Genomic DNA, 21,353 nt, shown 5'->3' with positions numbered 1-21,353 from the left:
ATACTGGAAAAAAAAAATAAAAAAATAAAAAATCAGCATCTACAGACATGTGAAACTAAATACTTTCCACTGCAAAAAGTGGCTTGCTCACCACAGAACTCTGTGGGCACAAAATGGCTCAGCACTCCCTGTCCTGCAGGCTTATGCTCCTGGGATAAGGGCCACAGATCATTTTTCAGACTAGTCACAGCAGTTTGTAGACTACGCCACCTGAACTCATACCTGAGAAAAACCCTTCACCTTTTTGTCCAGTGTGAAAAATCAGTATTTCTGGGATCCAACTAGTGAAGTCACACAGAGACATAATACTGATAATTATTTGCTAATCATGTCTTGGCTTTTGGTTGAATACCACCAGAAATACTTCATTTATGCTTTTAAATCACATTAGACATTCATTGTTACAATTACAAAAATTAATGCAGACAATTCCAGAAGACTGTCTATAACTGGCAAAGACTTGAAAACAAGCTCCATTTTGTATCTGCAATTTAAACAATTCCACAATCAGAGTTGATATGCAAAGGAAGTTCTGAATTTGAGAGAGGACATACGGTAAAAGTTAAGTATTTTGGTGCGTAAATATCCATCATAGCTTAACTCAAACCTATCACATTCTTCCACTGTAAAGAAGTGAAATCCAGAGCCCATTCGTAAGTACAGAATTTTTCCACTGATTTTTATGGACAATAATCAGGGAATTAATTTTATTGATGATGGCATGACATTTCAAAGTTGCCTTTCACCACACAGCTGCCTGTATTTGCGGAACAAAGAGACTGTATATTTTGTTTATGTATGTACTCAGGCAATCAGAAAGCATTCCAAAATATTTCAGAATGAATAAGGTAAGTTTTAGGTAAGTATCAGTATCATTTTATTTCCAGGCTTGCTCATGCTTAAGAGTTCTAAAACTTGAATATGCGTAACATAAAAAAGGTAAAACATTTTACATCCCAGTTGACAATGACCATGTGTTAAATTAAGTAACAACGGAATAGCTGATATTCCTATCGGCATGGTTTAGGATGGGATTTACTACCAAATATATGTAGCTCTTTTTTTACTGGGCCATAATTAATGATCACTGACATGCCCTGTACTTCACGGCTCCATAACTGTCTTGTCATCAACACCAATTAGCAGAAAGCTGCAATATAAACATTTATAAAGCAGACACAACACACTAGCTTAATCACTAATGCGTGTAATTACTAATACAGAGCCATATGCTGAAATTCCATCTCTCTTTACATGTAACTTTTACAGCCTACGCAAATCAGACAACTGTACAGCTCACAATTTTCCAAAATTGCTTACTGAACAGAAAACTAGAATCAGATGCCAGTTTATTTAGAATGCTGCAAAAACAATTAAAACAAAGAAGGTCTATTGCCCTGACTTGTGAAAGAGCTCTAACGAATGCCAATTACAAGAGCAACCCGGGGATCAAATCTAACATTGGAGGTTTCTCTTTAAGGTATTAACTCAAAGACTGGGTATTTTTTTTTAATAAGCTAGTCATGGATGTTGAACAAGAAAAAGATGCTCCAGAAACAATGTTTCTGCAGAAATGTTTGCTCTCAAATCCCATTAATAATTCAATCCCTATGTTTTTTTTAAAAAAAATCACAAATGAGCCTAGCTTTCCAATAAGAATTCTGTCTGTGACTGTCAAATCCTTCAATCATATTAACACTAAAAACTTAGGAACAAGAATTTACTACATATTTCAATCAGGATAGGCTTCTGCAAAGTTCTTACATGTCCGGTATTTATGACTATCCCCTCTGACAGAAGCTATATGGCTAATCAAATGTAAGAGAAATCTGCAGGGATTGAACAACAGGAAGACAGAAGGAATTCCCTCATAACGCAGTCACGTTGCCTCTAAAACAGAGCAATCTGAACTAGATGCTTCAGCTGACAATTCCCTTTTTGATACAAGACAAGCCTGGCCAGCAGCACAGCCCAGATGAAGAAGAGGACTTCCAGTATTTCTGACAACTGACTTGGAAGTTCTCTGTCACACTAGCCCAGTTTAAGCCCCCATTCTCTTAAAAATCCAAATGACTGGTTATGCTAGTCTTACAAATTGCAAAGTACTACACGCGAGGTTTAAGCAGTGTAAATAATCACTTAAAAGCTGTAAAATGGCAAAACAATGCTGTCTATGTGGTCATAATTGGGATTCCCTACATGTAGGCATAATGACAGCTTGTTATTTTGTAGTGAAAGGTTTTTTCTACAGCCTATTGCCTTGTCCAGTAAACAAAATGGATGCTATCCACCAAATGGGGAACTTGTCTGATCATAGAATCACAAAGTTGGAAAGGACCCACTGGATCATCGAGTCCAACCATTCCTAACACTCCCTAAATCGTGCCCCTCAGCACCTCATCCACCCATCCCTTAAACACCCCCAGGAAGGTGACTCAACCACCTCTCTAGGCAGCCTCTGCCAGTGCCCAATGACCCTTTCCATGAAAATTTTTTTCCTGATGTGCAGACTGAACCTCCCCCTGGTGCAGCCTGAGGCCATTCTGCCTTGTCCTGTCCCCTGTCACTTGGGGGAAGAGGCCAGCTCCCTCCTCTCCACAACCTCCTTTCAGGTAGTTGCAGAGAGCAATAAGGTCTCCCCTCAGCCTCCTCTTCTCCAGGCTAAACAACACCAGCTCTCTCAGCTGCTCCTCTTAAGACTTGTTCTCCAGCCCCCTCACCAGCTTCGCTGCTCTTCTCCAGACAAGCTTCAGAGCCTCAACATCCTTCTTGTGGTGGGGGGCCCAGAACTGAATGCAGTATTCGAGGTGCGGTCTCACCAGTGCCGAGTACAGAGGGAGAATAACCTCCCTGGACCTGCTGGTCACGCCGTTTCTGATACAAGCCAAGATGCCATTCTCGGCCACCTGAGCACACTGCTGACTCATGTTCAGTCGGCTGCCAACCAACACCACCAGGTCCTTCTCCTCCAGGCAGCTTTCTAGCCAGACTTCTCCTAGTCTGTAGCGTTGCATAGGGTTGTTGTGCCCCAAGTGCAGGACCCAGCATTTGGCCTTGTTAAATCTCATGCCATTGGTCATGATGGTCTGCTGTAAAGCCTGGTGCATTATTCACTGCAAACTCCTAAAAACAGAGCCTGAAGACAGACAAGGCTCACAAGAGAGAGCTCTATGGCAGCTGTCACCACAGCACTTTATGGCCCATAAACTCCAATGTATTTCAAAACTCAGTTTCAAATACAGTGTTGACCTCATTTGACATTTAGTCACTGTTGCTATTCAACATTCTCAAAGAACTTGAGGCCCCAGTATGAAATTATTACAATCATCAAACATTCAGCTACCTACTCTAGTGAGAGGCAGTTTAAATTCAGCTATACTCGAACACTCCATTCAGCTGATTTGCTGCAGGTGCAATAAACCCTGGCAGAAGCTACAGAAACTGCCAAGGGAGCATATGTGTAAGTCCTCACACATTATTTCCTAAAGAGTTATAAAATGTGGAGTACTTCTTGTTCAAAGCAAACTGCCCTTGATTTCAGGTACGTGAGTCAGCACTTCATCAAGTCAGAGCCAAGAGCTGAAGCCAAGTATTCTTAACATCAGCAAAAAGCTTACTAAAGCATCTTGACTAGTGTCAAGTAGGAAAAATGGGGAAAAAAAAATCACATTCTCTGGAATAATGTGTAACTGGTAAAGATCCACTTCAGGCTCTGGAGAGGGAAATAAGTTCTCAAGGACAAAGTTCTGTCTTCCCATTGTATGCAAGACGAACCCTCTGTCCAAATCCCTTCCAGTGCTTGCTTTCCAGTTTGGCTGCATAAATTCCTTCCCTCTTATATCCCATGATTATCCTGATACCCAGTCTGTCCTTACTTACAGAAAATCCATGACAGTTCTCCTTGACCATTTTTAATGCCATCTCAGTTCATGGTCTCTGCCTTTCTACCCAAGAAGTCTAAGTTCTCCTTTAACTACCAGCTCCTCACGCAACTTCAACCTTACCCAAACAGATGCTCAATCTTCCCAATGGGCCTTGCTTTTCTGTTCCACTCAAAATTACCATCTGTATCTAGTACTGGCTCCTAGTTTAACCTCTCTCTTCCTTCCAGCTTGAGGGCCTCTACCTTAAGATCTTAATCCAAGCTATCCTCAGTGTCTTTCTGACTACAGGGCCAGTTTCTCCACTTGGTATGGAAGAGCAAGGCAAACAGGTGACTGCTAGCAACTCCATCCAAATTATGTTGTATGATTACTCCTGAAATGCACCCAAAAAAAATATTGGCATATTCTGCAAACTTCCTGAAACCAGTAGTAGAAGAAAGCATATCCTCCATAAATAACTGCTAAGAGAATAACAATACTACATGTCACTAATCCATCACAAGTTTTCAGAGAGAACATTTCTAAAATTTTACATGTTGGACCAAACTATTTTAAACTAAAGTTTTACTGAGTTCTACCTTTGTACTCTTCTCAATAAATATATTTTGTTTTCCATTAGAAATATAACTCAAACTACAGACCAGAAAAGTTAAGAGTTTAGTAAAAGGTCGTGTTAAAAGTAAGCATCCTATACTGGAAAGTGTTTGGCAATCTTAGTAAGTAAAATTCTACCATCTACATTGATGATATGCACATACATAACAGTGCTAGCAGAGAGAATTCATAACTAAAACTATTATCTAGTGCCAGTATATTTTGTAGACCAGCTATAATTCACTTTAAGATGCTTATAGAATAACAAGATTATAGTCTATCAGAAAAAACAGCCATACAGTTCAATGAGAAAGCAGTTTCCGAAAGCTGCAAACGAAGCGATAGAGAATGAAAATACATTTTTGACAAGCCATAGCATGACACAATGAATGCTGTGATCATACATTACTGTTCCAGCAGCAACAGACCTGACTTAAGAGCTTTCCACTCTGGCTAAGGTACTGTAATAACCATCCAACACTGTAGATTATTAGTTGTGCCTTTAGGTACACTAGTTCCAATATTTTTACAGACATATTATTATACAGCTTTTTAAAAATACAGAAGCACAGTGTGGTAATTTAACCAATTTCCCCAAGGTAAATAAGAGGCCAATATGCACAATTTACAAGTGATCTTTTCGATATTTTCTTTCTTAGCTACTTCCAACTAGCAACATTGTCTGCCTTCCGTTACAAAGTAAATAATTTAAGCAAATATTTTCGCTTCAGCATTTTCACCCATTTGAAGGATAGTATATTGTGCTTTGAAGACTTATCTGTTCTTAAAAATAGTACAGCCGTGTTTGTCTGCAAAGTACAAGCCAACTACCTGAAACACAGCAATACTCATGGTTAGGCCTCCTCACACCTCTACCTTCTCATCTCCGAAATTGACACTTTCCCTCCATTTGGCACACACAGAAAGTTCAAACTAGTCAGTTGAATTCAACCATTTAATTCAAACAGTCTGGGAGCATGCTTATTTGCATATGTACACAAACCCTTAAAAAAATACCACTCCACGGAGAAGCCACATCAAATCTTTAAACAAATCCTTAGAGTATGAAGTAAACATCAGACAATACAGATAGAAGGTTTTATGTGAACCCACAGCTTTCCCCAGCCTAACATACAAACTCTTTATCCTCCGTAAAATTATAGTCTAATAGCTAATATGAAAAGGAATCTTAAAGACTGCTTTCAACATGTCACTCCAAATAGCTTACCATACAACTGCTAGAAAGTCTAATACAACTTCAACAGCAACATTTGTCCAGAGGTTACAAAAAGATACTGACCATGTTGATGTACTATGAACATGTGATATAGAGACAGGCAGACATTATACTAAGAAATATAGAAATACAAATGGAATAAACAGAAGGGCAGTAATAAACAGGTGCAACATGGAAATCAAAAAGATTTCCATGGTTTGCTTTTCAACATCCCATCTAGGGCTGATGCCATGAACTCTTGAATCCTAACCAATCCATGTGACCTCTGAAACTTCACATTGTTTGTGGCTACCTTATCACGTCAAACACTTTCCTACTACCAAACTGTCTTACAGTATACTGAAGCACAACAAGATGACTATGGAGGTATACACACAGTATTTCTGGAATGGAGAGGTCTCCTATATGCTTTGCTTAAGCCAGAAGTGGATGTGCTCAGATTTGGCTGCATCCATTGGTGTGTGTGTAATCCATAAGCAAGTTCATAATCTCAAGCACAGGACTGTACAATTTCTCTTAATTTAAAAGACCCTTTACAGAAGCATAGAAATTGTCATTATATGTGTTTCCATTTTTTTTCTTACTCCTTTAGTTCTATTAAGCCACTGCTATCCATGTCACACTGTTGCAATGAGTGTCAGAGTTCAACAAACAGAATTAGAAACAGGCACATGAAACAACGCAGTACATGCACTATTAGAAATTCCTGAAGTGATTTAAAGATTAATTTCAGCAAAAATCTTATGTATAGTGTAACTCTATGTTCACCAACAAACCTTAGATGTAAGGTTATGAGCAAACAACACAAGAAGTAGTAAAGAAAAAAAAAATAGAAAAAATATTGGCTTTTCTAATTTGTAAATCAAAATCTTCATAAAATAGACCCCACACATCCACCTCTATGAAACTGCAAACTACTCAGATTGATCTTAATAAAGCAATGCCTTAAATTAATCACAACCACTGTGAAGTGGGTTAGCCTGTTCATTATTGTGGACTGTATACAATAATATACTTGCCAGCTAGCATGGATCTTCCATTACACTTGGATTAAAAAAGACAGCACATTCTGGATTTATAAAAATTAAGTCTTTTCCTTTTATGGGGACTGACAGGCCACTTCCAGTCTGTATCAAGATTTATCTAATATTCAGTGGGAAGGGTTCTCAGTGTTTTTTGGAATCAGGCTCCTTTGGGCTGGTTCAAATTAAGTGACTAAACCAAACTACTTTTCATAACTAACAAATATTTTTTGAAAGCAGCCAGAATAAAGGTGATCAAGTATTAAGTGAGTATTAAGTTGAAATACTGAAATATAAGTAAGAATAGACACTTTGCACGACTTTAAAAGTACCTACATTTCAGTTGGGAGGTTTTTGATAGCTAGTTAAAGAGTGAGAACACTAAGAGACCACTGCATTGTGGTTGTGGAGATGTTATGCTACATAGAGTAAAACACAGTAATTGTGCTTCACAGCAATCCTCCCTGAAGTGCTACATAGCACTATGCAGAGAAAGAGGCAAGTCTGTCTTCTGAAAGCAAAGCTAATCCTGGAATGCAAAAACCCCTTGGGCATATATTATTGGTAATCACTAAACTGCATTATCTGCCCATATAGGATATGGCATAAAGACAGAGCAATAAATAAAACATTTACATTAGTGTGTACTTCATGACTAGAAAAGCAGCAGGACCTTGCACTGCCAGTTGTGACACTAGTAGCGTGATAAGTCCAGGATATCAGGATTGATGTATCGCATTCACTTTAAAAAAACACCCTAGGATTATTGCTATGACAGAAGCCTACACCATAGTTGTTTGGGTTTTTTTCCTTGAATGGTTGTCTTCTCTTCGAAATTAAAAAAAGGAAAAACCATACTTTAAGCTTATTGGCCATAACAGTTACCCTAATTATCCAGAAAGGCTTGCAGAAACTTTTGATATTATCACACTTCATTTCAGGGTCCTACTCGTTATTTAGATTAGCAGGGTATTCCAGCTAAAATTATACAAAGTGATTCGTTCAGGACATTCGTATTTCTCATCACAGCAGACGAGAACAATAATAGAAAAAGGCTCCTTCGTAAAATATATTAAAAAAAAAAAAATCACAGGAGGTTAAAAGCATCCTGTTACATGATATCATTGTAATGCAGCAGATGAAGGGAAAACAATTTTGAACAGGATTCATCTTCTGACTCAGAGGAGAACACCAGATTATATTTAATGCAAGAGGTTTCAGTACTTTTTTATTATTATTATCTGCAATCTGCATCAGATCTTAAAAAGCAGTTTAGAAATCTGGGGTCACAGACTGGTCACAGGAAAAGGGTATTTATGAAACACTGTAGAGATTGAAATTGCATCCTCTGTTAAAACTGCAGAGTCACACCTACAGTGGCAATGCAGTGGCATTTCTACCAAAAAAAGCCATGAAAGAGAAAGTAAACATTTAAGAGTCATTCCTTGTTTTCTCCTTAAGAATCATAGATAGGGATCAGGTAGAATGACCAAACATAGTCAATATTCCTTCAAATTTCAAATTCTTGCTTTCATCAATTAAATTATCAGTGACTTCTGTAAATGAATTGGGAGATGCAAAAGTTTAAATACAGTTTAAATACAAGAAGAAAAACACTAAAGTGACACCAAGCTGTAGAAATTAGCAAATAGGTCTCTAAGAATCAGCCACCAAGTCCTGCATTTGCAAAATCAGCCACCAAGTCCTGCAAAACTGTAGTGGAGAAATAGAGGTATGAAGGAGAATGCTAGGTGGCCAAGAAGGCCAATAGCATCCTGGCCTGTATCAGAAACAGCAGCGAAGTGATTGTGCCCCTGGACTTGGCATTGGTGAGGCCACACCACGAACGCTGTGTTCAGTTTTGGGCCCCTCACAAGAAAGATATGGAGATTCTGGAGCACGTCCAGAGAAGGGCAACGAAGCTGGTGAAGGAGCTGGAGAACAAGTCTTATGAGGAGCAGCTGAGGGAACCGGCGCTGTTTAGCCTAGAGAAAAGGAGGCTGAAGGAAGACCTTATCACTGTCTACAACTACATGAAAGGAGGTTGGTTTAGTAGTGGACAGGTATGGTTGGAGTTAATGATATCAAAGGTCTTTTCCAACCAAGAGATTCTATGATTCTAATATAAAAATAGAAAAATCAGTAGCTGCAACAGGCAACTAAAGAAAATACAGGAAAACAAAATTTAATGCTTTTAAATTTTATCCAATTAAAAGAATCACAGGAAGGAAAAAATATCCCTCCAAGTCTAGACAAAAAAGTTACAAAAAAGTTACAAACAACAAGCATCAGAAGTAACCTATAGAAAAGCTACCAAGCGAACAAGCACCACTTTTGCAGCAGCCCTGGGAAGCTTCCCAATAAAACACAGAACATCTTATTAGCTAAAATTCTTTCAGCTAATAACAATCATCAAAGCCTCTAGGCATACATTACTACATAGCTGCTTGCAAAGGGAGAACAGACAGCAGAGACAACACAGAACATTTACAGCTCCATCAGATTTTATTTTAATTTATTGACATTGCTAAAGCAGACCAAGCTATTAAAAAACCCACAACAGTAAACACAAGATAAAAAAAAACTGGCAAGTCTGAATCCTATGCTCATAGAGAAAGGAGTCATTTAGGACACCATTGAACAAAGAATATTGAAATGACATCTGAAAAATAACAAGGCCAACTACGATCATAAGCTTTTCCTTAAAAAAAAAAAAAAATACACAGGACACAACCAAACATACTTTCCAGTTTTAAAGCCCTGCAGTCTTCTGAAGGAATTTGCAAGTAAAAGTTAACTGCAAATTCAGGGAGCATATGAAATGTGTAGAAGTTCTTCAAGCCAGTAGAAGACATCTACAGCAGATCTAGGATTCCCATTGAAAAATGGGCAAGTTATTTGATTTATACGCCACTCCCTAAAATCTAGAACACTGAAGAGAGGCAAAAAAAAGGAAATTCATATGTACTATACATATATTAGATGTGTCATGCCGATTCTGCAAAAGCACCATTAAATATGAGTGAAAGATTGTATCTACTGAAAAAGCAGACTGAAGGCCGCTAAAAGGTAAGTGTCAAGAAAATAGAATGTGATAAAAATAGAAAAGAAATAATTAATAATAGAGATGTCTGACTGAACTGAATAAGCATGATAAAGAATGACATTAAATGTCACAATGTTGTGCACCTGTAAGACCACTCTAAAATAAGGTACTAGGTTTTCATACATTATGACAGGGCTTAATGGATAACTTTATAAGAGGAAGAAAAAATTTTTTCATCATCTTTTATAAGAGGGAACTGTCATTAAAAATCAGCAGGCTTCGAGTGATGAGCAAGAACTCATTGTTTCTATTATATAACTCCCCAATAGGCCACACATCTTCTACAGGGACACTAAATTTGTTCTCTCTTTTCTAACCTTTCATCAGATTTTTTAAAACATGCAAAAATGTTACTGGAGCAGGCCAACAAGTTCCAAAATCACTGCCAGGGAGAAAGGCAAAAGGAAAAATGGGATTACTCTGGTGTAGGCCAGTTCCACTAGAGAATAGTACGAAAATTATGTGTTTAAAGGATCTGCTCTTCATTTTCAAGATTCAACCAGTCCCTTAAGCAGCAGAATCCCACCATCAGCTGTAAAAAGAGCCTCTGAAAGGCAGTTAAGTACTAGCATGTTCTGTTCTACATTATGATAAAACTTACAATAGCGGATTTAAAGTCAAACTTGCATCTTTGGCTAGAACATGTTTTAATTGGAGTTGAGTGAGGGAGCCACTACAATAGTTGTGGAAAAGCCAGAACCATCACTTTGTTTGCTCAGGTCTGAAAAGCTATCAGCCTATGAATCTAGTCTACATGGTAATACTCTACATAATTACATTCACCCTCAATTCATCTATTAAACAGTGATAGTAAGAATGTTAGCTACCATCATACAAAGCTCAGCATTTACCTAAATCCGATTTAAAAGCATGAAACAGAAGTATTAAATAAAAAATGTTCTTAATCTCTTATAAACACATGAAAACTGGGATGAAAATTCTGCCAATTAACTTCAGACACTTCTGAGTAGTTCTGATGAAGGACAGGCATAAACACACAGACAGTGAAACCATAAAGGTTAGATTAAGATATTCTTGGTTCTTTGCCATGGAAAGAGCACTGTGATAAAAGTGATAAAAGAATATTTTGCTAAGTGACAAAAACATAGAAAGCAAGCCATTAATCCCATTTCTTTAATTGGTTACCAGGGCCAGTCAAGGAAGTCTGCGTTTAAAAAAGAACAAGAAATTGAAACATAAAGAAAACAAGTTAAAAATATTCTGTTCCTTTTCAATCATTATTTAATGGACAAAATAGTTTTCTATTCTATTCAGAAATCAATGCATTTTCCATTTTTAAAGAAAGGTAAGAGCCAAACGAAAAAAAAGCTTTTGTGTTTTTTAATAACGCCCAGCAGGAAAACAAAACAAACCTCCCTAATATACATGGCCTAGGAACTTGAATTTATGACAAAGTTTATTTAAAGCTGGAGCTGGTAACAACAAGGTCTACATTTTTCCACAACACAGCACTGTTTATGCTCACTTTGTTAAAGTGGTTGTGCCTTGAAGAGTATAAAACCACATCAATGAAGGCCAGAAAGATCATGTTTATGTGGATGAATCTGTACTGATCATGTCAGTGATGAACCACACAAGAAAACTTGTGTGCATTGAACCACAGCACCAAGGCTTACAGCTTAGCTTTCAACTGCTTCAAAACAGAACTTTACTGCATCTTACACAATCCAACAATCAGACTGAACATGTTTAAAAGGAACACATTCCTCCCACTTCCTGGTCCTATCTGATCCAGTTTCCAGTACCATATTGTAAATTCCTGAGCCAGTACCCAAAGACTTAAGAGAACTATGGTGTGAATGTCCACACCAAGTATACTCGAAGAAAGCAAAACACAGACATGAGCAGAATTCACACATCTGTAACTATGGTGTGAATGTCCACACCAAGTATACTCGAAGAAAGCAAAACACAGACATGAGCAGAATTCACACATCTGTATCCAAACTGAACCAGTAAGCATACAATTGTCATTTGCAATACAGTTTTTTTCACACACTTGCTGTTGCATGAGCCAATACTTTGCCATACATGCCTGTAGGTTTTCCTAATATCCACATGACACAACAGACTTAACTGAATAACTGTCACATGTCCAGATAAGGGACAAGATAGGACAGAACAGCAAGCTCTCTCTTTCTCTACTGTTCACCCCTCCATTGTGTTAAAAAGCTGAGAGTAGAGTTAGTAAGTAGTCTTCTCCAGACATGTTAAAAGTATGTCTTTGAGCTACAACAGCTCTTTCAAGATCTTTCCTTGTAAAATGTTCCTAGGTACACAGTGAAATGCAAATTTCAGAAACCTATCAAGATATGTCAAGATTCCGAAGACGTTTGCTAGCTTAGAAGATACATTCCTCATTCTACTTTACACAAACACTGCCTGGGTCTTGCATTTGTATTGCATCTTCTAAAGAGCAGCTAACATAATACACAGTTGAATATTGCTGTCTGGGGGGGAAGTATTTAGCCCATATAACAACAGAATCAAATTACTCAGAAGTACATATGTCTTGCAGCAAGGACAAGGAATACCACAGCAAATAACAGACACAAATATTCTTCAAGGGCATCTGGCAAAATTCACCATCATTAATTCAAAATATTCAAAGCAAGTACTTCCAGCCAGCCACTTACTTCTTTCAGAACCAAGATCTTTAGCATTCTATTATGTTCTTTACTGAACAGGCATATTTATTCAGTAGTGCGACTTTTTTTTCTTCTTTTCACTGGGTTAAGCACCTAAGAACTTTATTCTGCAGAAGTAGCTTCCAGATGACCTGGCAATTGATACCGGCTTGGATTAAATAGGAATAAATCATTTCAGGGTTTAAGCAGTCACGGGTATGCCAGTAACATAACACTGCTCAAATACATTTCACTTATTTTCTTAAGTATACTTTTATTTATCTTTTACTAAACATACATTTTATGGTCCATTTCTTCACACCTTTTAAACAGTGCTCAGTTACAATGTCAAAAGTCGTGAAATTCCAAATTGAAAAGCCCAGAGTCACAATATTCATAATTCTCTGAGTAAGAACAACGTAACAGACTGCTGTGGAACCATTAGAGTTATGACCATATGCATATTTACTCTTTTGCATATTTTACACAACAGATTTATTACAATTAAAAGCTTTGCCTTCAGGGTCTTCTAAAGCAGCACATTTAGGCATATCCCACAAATTTGTCTGAAGAAGGCACAATGAACTCACCTCTGTGGTTTTGAGGGTGCAAGGGCAAATGAAGGGAAGGTACAAGGTAAGAAGGAAAAGGTGTATATGCTGGGGAGGGAAACTATACCCCTGGTTTAGAGCTGAAAGGATTTAAACTACACTTAAACTAAAAATCTCTTCCATTCCTTGGGTTTCGCTTGCTCAGCATTTGTTTATTTTTCTAACTCTCCACTCAAAAAGTTCCACCCCACCAAATATAGCAGAAGGGAATAATTAAGTGCAATTACTGTATGGCACAGAAAGATAAAGAGAATTAGTAACAGCTCCAGCTGCAAAATTTGCTGGAAAAGTATTTCATCCATCCCAAGTCTATTTGCACAATAGGATAAACCGAATATTAATACAACAGATAACTTACTAAATTAGTAATGCAATTTTTAGGCTGCTTGAATGAAGAAAAAGATTGTACTAATCTCAGATTTTAGAGATCTTTGTATTTACAAATCCACAGTATGCTCTGCTTTCACACATGTGAAACAGATTAAGGGGCACAGTGGCGGAGGTTAATCTCTCAAACTACTTTCTGCTTGCTTGCTACATAGTCCCTTACTACTATTTTCTGTCCCAAATAAAAATGCAGCACCATATTATACCATATACACCTCACCTCTACTTTTGTTTTTTTCACATTATTTTAACTACAGTTGCTCGAAAACATGCATGACTTGTGCATACCATACCATATCCTGCAATATGAAATCACTGTTTAGCTTTAATTCCACCACTTGGGAATTGATGGTTTCACCCATGCTGTCACCCTATGAATTTGCGGAGCAGAAGACATGCTATTGGCTAGTATTTTCAGCTCTAGCACTGAATCTACTTAGACTTCAGCACACGAACAAGCATTTAGAACCATGAGCAGAAGACTCTGTTACCTCTGAATACAAACACAGATGAAAATTAAATCTCTTGATTAATATTTTTCTCATAAGCTCAGACTTAGTCGTGTCATCATTCATTATTATAGAGTGAGTCTCACAAGATCTGTTTTGTGTCCTCAAATTTTGAGCTTGTGTTAAAAAAAAAACCAAAACACTAAATCTGTTTTCAATATAAAATAAGTTTCAGATCTATGCAGTTGAAAAAAAAAAAAAAAGCTTTAAAGAAGGAAAACAACTAAATGTTCAAAAAAAGACAAGGTTTATGCTACTTCTAATCTCATTCTTCTATAATTTTTTTGCTAGGGAGCCTGACTTATGATCTTTGAATGCATATGGCTGCCAACACATCATGTTGGAAGAAAGCATTAGAGACAGCACATATCTGCACAGCCAGGCATTTGGAAAGATGGTCTGGATAAGCGTTAAGAAAACAGGATTGAGGACATACCAATGTTTTTTAAACAACTCCTAATGTAATTGACATGCAAAGGCGACTGCTATTCCAAACAATATTTTGAGATATGACTACAGGAAAAGTCATTTTTTACTGGGAGCACAGGCCTTTATCTAAGCTTATTACCTCACTTGTGTTATACTTTCCAGAATATTTCACAACAGATGAAGAAAAAAATGCTGGTTCAAGAGGTATTTTCTTTAAGATGTGCATACACTAAATAAAAGCTATCAATCTGAAAAAGAGAGAAAATATATTCCTTAATATTAGGAGTATGGCTAAGCATAGGAAAAGCAATAGTTACACAGGACAGCAGACAGAACATGCCAGTCCTAACAACACAGCTACTTGCCAAAGCCCAGATGGCACAGATGGCAGCTGCAGAGAAGCCAGTTCTCCCTGCCACAAGAGCTGCAAGACTGAGGTGAGAATGAGCAACCACCTCCCTTCTAGCCACCTTTCCCTACTTATCGCAGCCTGTCATCTAGTGGAAACAAAGTTTGATTTCGCATAGGTTGCTGGAAAAGCTTTAGGGGCTACACAGGTTCAGAATGTCCTAGATCACTTGCAAAGTTTAAGCACAATGTTTAATTTCCTAGTGGCCCATTCTGGCTATGAGGAATTGAAGATCTTAACACATGCATTTAAAAGGACAAAAATGGAAATAAAAGAAAATATCAAACCATCACAGCAGGTAGCATTCAGGGTTAGGGTTCTGATTTGCACACCTGTTATTTTGCCTTTGTCCAAGACTGCCCCCATTAAAATTAGGGGGATGGAGAGCATAGAGGAAGGAAAAAAACACAATAAAGATCTTGAATAGATTCAGATAATCCAGCAGTCCTCAAAAAACTATTCCATTGTACCCAAAAATAATAATAATTAGGAATTTGAATGCAGTTTTAAGGTTTTCATGTTATTTTAGGGATTATGAGAAGACTGAAGCACCTTGGAGATTAGGCTCTCTATTCATATCTGTTCTTTTGGAATGCAAAAACGATTTGCCTTAAAAGTCATACATTTTTCAAAACAGAGGTACTATTTACTTGCACTGGTCAGGATCTATCCACAGCACAGGAATAACCAGAACCTCTAAGGAATTTCCACAGATTACAGTTCTACATTCTGGCAACAGAGGGGTAAAAAAAAAAAACCAATCAAACAAACAAAAAAAAAAAACCAGCAAAAAAAAAAAAACAAAAAAAACCACACAACAAATTTTAGCAACTGCTTCTTAGTTGCACAGAGCTAAAAAAAAGTAAGATTGAGCCAGTTGCAGTCTCTGCTCCAACCAGTGCATTATTGAAAGAATTGTTAGCTACACTTTTGTGTGAACTCATGCAAGGCAATGGTGTTCATCAGGTAGTATTGATAGAATAAGCTGAAAATTATTTGGCTATACAGATATTTCTGAATCTTTATAAATGCAAGTGAGATCAAAAATGGAGAAACACAGCTCAACTCTCAGAATAAGACCTGAATATGCAAGCTCAGAGTTAGATATAAAATATATGCCACACTAAGTATAATATACAGTATATACTAGCAAACTGAGTGGGACAGACTCAGGAACTAAAAGAACAAACAGGATTTCTCAATGCCTGCCCTTAAAGACAGATTAGAATTTTGCAGAAATTAATGAAATCCAGTATCTTAATCAAAGGGGCTTTCTAGTACTTCTTTGTCACATTACCATGAAGCCTGTGTGAAACCATAGGCATTAAGACCAAGTTCTGCTTCTTTCTCCAGTGAAAGCTTACTACTTACACGGCTGTTGGAAACTCAAGTCTTGTCTCTTCTACAGAAACATTTGTTTCATTAAGACAAAATTCTACATTCTCTCTTTTCTTGCCTAATATGTATTACACTCAGAAAAGTAACTAATTTCAACCTGAGGAAATTATAATCTTTTAACCCAGAACACACTCTTTATCTTGGTAATTAGAACATCTGCTTAAACTGGCAGAAGGGAAGGGGAATGAGAGTATAAATTCTCTCTTGGAATTCATGATGAGTTTTCAGCTGCACAGACTTTATCAAGGATTTCAGCAGAGAATTTATGTGGCAACATCACTTTCTTTTCTTGATGTTCAGTTTAGCATAACTATGTTTTGAAACTATACAGCAAGATGAGGCATTTCAGATGACCTTTTGCTTATCCGATGGAATAAAGCTGCAGCCTAAGTAGATGTCATTTTTAAGACTCAAGATCTACTACTGATCATTTGCAGAGTTCTTTGAGTGCCCACGGGCAAATGAAATGGCACAGACAAGGTCCTCACTTGCATGTCTAAAACTAAAATATTGGGCAATAATTCACTGTAAAGCTACTACTGCATTCTGCCTTTCCCATTAGGTGACATGTAAATGCCTTGAGCACAGACCACAAAATGACTGAGTGTATTTAATAGTTCCTTCCTCCTGTCCCTGCCCACCACAGGCCATTAGTGTAAGCCTAGATTAAGAATACATATTAAACACTATTAGTGACTATTCCACAGCCACAAATCCACACCAGTTTGATTCAGCATTTAAGTCACTGGGCATCTATAGTGAAGCACTGATAGTAGAGTAGCAAGATTAACCACATGAAAAAAGCCAGGGTCCTGACCTCAGGGACTTAGTACATACTATGACAGAATCGACTTCCATTGGGAATATCAACAACTATTACTAGATGAAATGCTGTATGTTGAGGATAAGAGAACCAAAGAGAACATTGTCAAGTAGCTACGCAGAAGCACTACGGGCTCTAACAGCAACAGTGTCATGTTTGTTCTTCTCTGGGATACAGCCTGATTCTCCAAAGGCGCTTATCCCTTCAAAAATAAGATTATAGTAAGGCATGGGTAGAATGCTTATTTGTGCCCAGTTGGCGTATTTTTATGTAATAACTCTATCAAATCATTAATTCAGGATTTTTTTGTCTCAAGAGCCGATTACTTGAAACACAGCCTCAGTCTCTACTGCTCATTTCACTGCTTACAATAACTGAAAATTCTAAGGGAGCAGTGATTTTTGTGAAATGATCCTGGGGGACTTTTCAGCTCCCTGTGCTCTACTCCCTCTCTTTAAAAAACCAACAGAATTAGAGTCCTGCCACAAGTGCTATGAGATACGTCAAGGATAGGTAGTTCATCTTTTCGTTCTCATTAAAGCTACGTTAGTCTCTCAGTTCAAGCTAAAGTTGGCCTTCAATTATTTCATGTGTTAGTTCTAATCAAATTTCATCACACATTCAAGCAATATGATATTGAGTTCTCTGACATGCAAAAATAACTTTATAATCGTAATACAAAAGCCAGTTTATTGTATTTGACCTCTCAAGACCTTCACGTAAGTCTTATACGATTTTATAACATCCAGTAATATTTACAAATAGAACATATGAACACACCCACGCAGACACACTGCTATGGAACAAGGAGATACAACCTTGTTTTCAGGCAAAAGATGAACAAAGTATTTCAGCGAGTTTGTAAAGAAAATTTTGAAACGTCACACCAGGTGAACATTTTGCAGAGAAGTAGATGCACAATCTTTGAACAGACCTCGAAAAAATAGCAAAGTTCTCATCAAAGGTTAACGAGGCAGTACCAATGGTTACTCTGTGCAATAATCACTCTCACTGTCCTCTCATTTACTACATCTTCCTCCTATTCGGTCCTTTAGTATCAGCTTTGTATTTTCCCATGCAATTTAAAACTCCACACACAGAACACTGTAGTAGCTGTTCATTGTTGTCATCTAGCATTTTCTTCTATTTTTCTGGCATCAAAGCCATTTTAATTTCTGTACCGATCACTCACAAGAGACACCCAGTGACAGCCAGGTCACCTTCAAGACTGTTATCCTTACTTCCAAGCCAACCTGTTTTGCACTTGCTTCTGCTTACTTCCAGGCTCTTCTCACTGATATCCCTGCTACTGTAGCTCTGTGAAAAGCACAAACCAAACTGCTCCCCAGAATACTTCAACACTGTACCATAATTCCTAGGCTCTTAATCCATAAATCACTCTCTCTTCAACCCCCTCACAGAAACATACACCTTTAAGGAGCGCTGGTAATCACTAATGAGTCCATACACTTCAAAATAAAATGGGTACCAAAAAGAGTAAAGCTAATAATAACGAAATTATTGCCCTTCTAAGCCCCTCTGTTTCGTTCTTTTCCCTGTGTGAAGGTGGATAATCTCCAAATAGCAGAAGTTGCCCTGACATCCTACTACACTACAAATCAATCAAGCAAATCTAAAATTATGAGGCAAACTTTTCTGATCATTTTGAAATTGCTACAAAACCAGATGCTTGATCTTCAAAAAGTTTTTTTCCTCTTCGAATGAATTATTTTGTCTTATTTTTATTATCATCATAAATGGCAGAAATTTCAAGCTCTGAAGACTTACTTGTCACTACAACAAATGAAAGGTACAACAGAATGTCAGTCTACCATTCAGAGGAAGAAAACTACAGAAAAAATTAGAAGAAGTATTTCTAAAAGGACGAGTTTGAATTATTCATATAGAACATAAAAATGGAGGCACATTTATGCTCAGAAAGCCTAATGTACCGTTAAAACATTTTTTATATACCTATGCACATTCAAAACACGTTCATAATCACCTTCACGTATGGCTGCCTTTCCAGTTTGTTAGGGTTTTTTTTAAGATTTTTTTGTTATGGCTGTAGGAAGATGACTTTCTAAAAACTTGCAACTGCAATGCAACTGTAGGAACTGAAAATTTAAAAACCGAAGAGCTGCACGGTATTTAAATTAGAAACGCAATGGCTGTCTTAAGTTCAGAAAAGACCCCAGAAATTCGGTTCTTTGACGGGACAAATTCCTTTGTACGAAGAATACAATTAACATTCACGGTCCTTTGACTCACTGGAAGCCTTTGGAGAAGGACGGTGCAATTAAACGAGCAACATTTCTCCAGAGAACAGCTTTCAGACTCCTCCAGAAACCGAGAATTCTTTCCTGCATCCCCTCAGCCGACTTCGGCTCCCTCCTCAGACCCCCGCTTTTGGTAACACCACGGCCCCACCGAGTCGATTTTAACCCGCGGGTGGGTTTGCCTGCGAGTCCAGGCTTCTCCCCCCCAAACCAGCCTTGCGTTTGCCACCTCGGCGGCGAGCTGGGTTACGCTCCCGGCACCGCCGGCTGCCGCGGCGAAGCCTCAGAGGAAAACAAAATCTAAAACAGAGAGCGGCTTTAGTGTGCTTACTAAGAAACAAAAACGAAGGGTTTGATTATTTGCAGCTAGCTGAAATTCACAAAGCCCCGAACTGTGGTACACCGTACGTCCGAGAGCCCCAAGTCCTCGTGGGGCTGAAGTTCGAGGCGAAAACCTCCGCAAGTCTGGCCCCGCGCCGCGGGCGCCCTCAGCACCGCCGCCAGCGCCGCCCGGGGGCGAGACCCGCGCACCAGACCAGCCCCGCGCCCTCGCGAGGCCGCCCCGCTGCGCTCGCCCCGGCCCCTGCCCCCGCCCCCGCCCTCCTCCGGCTCCGCAGGCTGCCAAGTTTCCAGCCGAGGGCGGCGGCCGAGCGCGGGGCAGCGCCACCGCCGCGATCAACAGGCGCCCGGATCTCGGGACCTGCGGGGAGCGCGGTACCTGGCAAGGAAACGAAGTCGACCCGCACCCGCTCCCGTCTCAGCCGCGGAGAAAGTTTCCTGACGTCAGCGCGGGCGGGCGGCGAACCCCGCCCGCCAGGCCCGCTGCCCGCGTCGCCGCTCCCGGGCTCCCCCTGCCTCCCGCCGCCTGCCTGGGGAGAAGGAAGAGGCGTTGCCTCCGGCCGCGGCGCCCAGCGGCGCTCGGCAGGGGGCGCCCCAGTCCCGAGGGCTCCGGTGCGAGAGCGGCAGCGCCAGAGAGGCCGGGGAGGGCGCAGGCCGGGGAGCGGTTGTCGGTGGTGCCGTCCCTGACTGGAGCGGCGCGGCTAGCGACGGCTGGCCCGACCTGGCTTCCCGGCTGCGGCCTCCCCGGGCCTTTCGGAGCTGTTTTCTGGGGGGCAGCCGGGTAGTGAGACCGGTCTGGGCTTCCGCGGGCGGGAGACGCCGGACCCCGGCGCCGTTACGGGGCCAGGGTGCGGCTGGAAGCGGAGGAGCCCTTCGGCCGGAGCCCAGGTCGAGGGCTCCCTTGTCAGTTCGGTGAAAGCTCTGTCCGAACGGAGAGGAGTCCCTCCCGCAGCGCAGCACTGAACCCCCCGATGTGCGCCTCTTACCTGATTGTCATCACAGCTTATTTTAATAAATCTTCCTTGAGGAACATCTGGTGAAGTGAAGAAATGAGAGGGGAACAAACTCAAGAGTAGGCGCTAGCTGAGATAGTGGGGAGTGCAATTTAGTAGCTCAGCATTCCTCAAGGAAACTTTGCTTGGGGGAAAAAAACTGTTATGGGAGATGCTTCGTATGACTTGGATAAATCTACAATGAAGAACAGAAGTATTTTGATAGGATACAGATACATGACATTCTGATTTTGAAGATATGGTCTGTGCCACACAAGCCCAATTTAAATGTGTTTTAGAAACTCCAGAACACTGTAGATGCATATATTTCTATGACAGACTGGGGAAATGCAAATTAGAGACAACAAATTTCCTGTAGAAAGGCAAGGAATTAATGCCTGCCATATTTCTCTTATTCCTGGTGATCTGCCATGATACTGTCAGTAAGGGGGCATGTAGTGTCTTTGGAAAGCCAGAAAGCTCATCTGTCATTTCGCTGCCTAATGTTTTTAGAAGCACAGTGAAAGATGCCTTCCATTTCATTAATCAATAGACAGTCCTCAAAAGGGGCCATTTAGAAAGCAGAAAAAATCACATCACTGAAATCAAAGCAAAGGTGTCTTAACTACAGTAGACGTTTTCTTCTTTTTCTAAAGGCAAGATAGAACACAGTTCAGGGTTACAAT

At 39.4% G+C, this 21,353-nt stretch overlaps 1 protein-coding gene across 10 annotated transcripts in view; it reads right to left on the bottom strand.

Moving 5' to 3' along the window:
• Positions 1–20,215, bottom strand: part of GULP1 (GULP PTB domain containing engulfment adaptor 1) — a 152,203-nt gene extending 131,988 nt beyond the window's left edge. For 5 of the 10 annotated variants that reach the window (XM_054069610.1, XM_054069611.1, XM_054069607.1 and 2 more), the window contains exon 1: positions 20,055–20,211. The gene's annotated coding sequence lies outside the window, so the exon portion shown is untranslated. Of the gene's footprint in view, positions 1–20,054 lie in introns of all 10 variants that reach the window. The other 5 variants (XM_054069616.1, XM_054069615.1, XM_054069614.1 and 2 more) reach the window with 4 other exon arrangements.
• Positions 20,216–21,353: the final 1,138 nt, after the last annotated feature.

This window comes from Cuculus canorus, chromosome 6, assembly GCF_017976375.1.
Source record: "Cuculus canorus isolate bCucCan1 chromosome 6, bCucCan1.pri, whole genome shotgun sequence".
Lineage (NCBI taxonomy): Eukaryota > Metazoa > Chordata > Aves > Cuculiformes > Cuculidae > Cuculus > Cuculus canorus.
Note: the sequence above shows the minus strand (reverse complement) of the source record. Positions and strands in the feature narration are given on the sequence as shown.